Here is a 2,597-nt window from a genome sequence, read left to right on the forward strand (position 1 = left end):
AGTCCATCCTGCTCCAGTGCTGACTGCCTGCTTCTCCCATAGATTTAATCAGTGATCACTGTTATAATATTAATCTCACGAAGTACTATCGATATCTCCAATTCAGCGCCCGACAGATCTCGAAAATTTTTCGTAGTATTGTTCGGTACTATGGTCGACATACAATCCTTTTTTTTTGTTAATGTTTCTACGTAAAAATACGGTTTCGCTAAAAGGATGCGCGGAGCACAGACAGAATGGCAGACTAATCCTACAGGCGGATCGTGAGAGTGGGAATGTTTGCTTGTTTCAGTCAGTATTGGCAACCCAGGAATGCGCTCGTCTCGTAACGATCAGTAAGTACGGTATAAATGAGACACGGAAGTAACAAGGACTCGCGAAAGTAGATTACAGAGACGTACATGTTTAAACACATGCGTACATTATTTCTCAGCCGACTCACAAAGGCCGGCCGGGGTGGCCGTGTGGTTCTAGGCACTACAGTCTGGAACCGGGTGACTGCTACGGTCGCAGGTTCGAATCCTGCCTCGGGCACGGATGTGTGTGATGTCCTTAGGTTAATTAGGTTTAGTTAGTTCTAAGTTCTAGGCGACTGATGACCTCAGAAGTTAAGTCGCATAGTGCTCAGAGCCATTTGAACCATTTTTTTATTTTTGACTCACAAAGCTCAACAAGGTTTCGCAAGGTTTCCAAAGAGCCAGTACTGATAGATCGCTAAAGTTGGCAGCAATCAAAAACGGGGACAGTCAACTTTAAATGTTTGCGATTTTCTCTTTCTGTAATTGTACATAATATACTGTTTATAGCTCGCTATATTAACGAGATTTAATGGACGCTTTTGCACTGTTAAATCTTTCTCTGGGTTTGTGGAATTAACCCAGAATATGATACCATTTGCCATAATAGAGTAAACATATTTCTGATTTTCTATAGTTAGCTTCCAGTGACACCCATTTCAAGAAAATGAGATGTGTCTGTGTAGCTTACATTTATTGCAATTAAACCTCCCTTACACTTCCCTTAAAACCATTGTCAGATATTGGTCTAAGACTAAACTCTAAACCAAACTCAGTCCCAACAGGCCAAGAGGGCCCAGCGGTACCGACTAGCCGCCGTGCCATCCTCAGCCAGCAGGTGTGGATACGGAGGAGCATGTGGTCAGCACATGCTCTGCCGGCCGTATGTTGGTTTACGAGACCGGAGTCGCTATTTCTCAACCAAGTAGCTACACGGGTTTGCGTGACATGGGCTGAGTGCACTCCGCCTGCCAACAGCGCTCGGCAGACCGGATGGTCACCCTTACAAGTGCTAGCCCAGCCCGACAGTGCTTAACTTCGGCGTTCTGAAGGAAACCGGTGTTACCACTGCGGCAGGGCTGTTGACTCAGATATAGGTCATTTCGATTCAAACCATGATCGAATGTTCACTACCCTACTTCCAACAGCCATGACATGCATAGCTCTTGTAGCTACGATTTTTTTCAATCAATAAATGCTTCATACTGTAGCAGGCAGCTAATGTCGATAAAAAATTACTGACTTCTGTTTGCAAATGAGGAACAGTACCCTATACTTTTGCACACGGCGCCATTATTCTGAGCAGTTCTTCATTTAGCTGATGTGGCATTTGGGAGCGAACCTGCGCTCATACTGAGAAGTGGAATGCCGCATACGCATTAGAACTTACAGAGGCCCACTCACATGAATGCGATTACCACCTATGTACGACTTCAACGTGGAATAACCAAATACTGACGGCAGGTAGCAGCACCATCAGTGGAGGTTATATGAAGCCTACTGGGAGCACGTGAACAACGGAGCAGTCGTTGTCTTAATATGGAAACGGAGCCTTTTATCTGATGTCCGAAAGGACACCATCAACGGCTTTAGCGCGAAGAGAAGCATTTCGAGAGAGCTAAATTTGTAAACTGCCATGGCTAAAGTATGCCATGCATGGCAATGTGGCGCTGTCCAAAACCGGCGCCGAACCAAGTATGGTGCACCACGGACCGTGGATCACAGGAATGAACGACGGCTGTGTGAGACGTGCAAGTGTTGAGCAACTGGTGACCCAGATGAACGGAGGGACTCCAAAAAGTGCCTCCTCAACGACCGTTCACCAAATGATGATCCCGCAGCCGGCGCCTGGTTTATGCACCCATGGTGACTGCTTTTCATCGGCTATGAAGATGGGAACTGGCACGGCAATATCGCATTGTGAGGTGACAGATAGTCTTTTCAGGTGAGTCACATCCTATGCTCCATCGGACAAACGGCCGTTGGGGTGTACGTTATGAACCGTCTGAAAGCGAACACCCTGCAATCAGTATCGGGCTTTTCACTCTGGGGAATGTCTTCCTGGGATTCCCTGGGTGATTTCATCATTATAGAGGGCGTAATGGATCACCTCAATTAAGAGTCTATGCTGGGGAACGATGTCCACATGCGGTTCGTTTTTCCTCGCCACGAAGTCCTCTGCCAGCAGGACAGTGCAACGCGCCGCACAGCTCACAGTGTACGTGAGTGGCTCGAAGAACACCAGGATAGAATTACCCTACACATTCCTGTTGGTACCTTCCAGAACCTCACATACTCTCT

The 2,597-nt window shown here is 46.9% G+C and overlaps 1 pseudogene; it reads right to left on the reverse strand.

Moving 5' to 3' along the window:
- Positions 1-1,265: 1,265 nt before the first annotated feature.
- On the reverse strand, positions 1,266-1,383 carry LOC126253859 (5S ribosomal RNA; annotated as a pseudogene).
- Between the last annotated feature and the right edge of the window lie 1,214 nt (positions 1,384-2,597).

The sequence above is a fragment of the Schistocerca nitens genome, chromosome 4 (genome assembly GCF_023898315.1).
Source record: "Schistocerca nitens isolate TAMUIC-IGC-003100 chromosome 4, iqSchNite1.1, whole genome shotgun sequence".
In the NCBI taxonomy this organism is placed as follows: Eukaryota; Metazoa; Arthropoda; class Insecta; order Orthoptera; family Acrididae; genus Schistocerca; species Schistocerca nitens.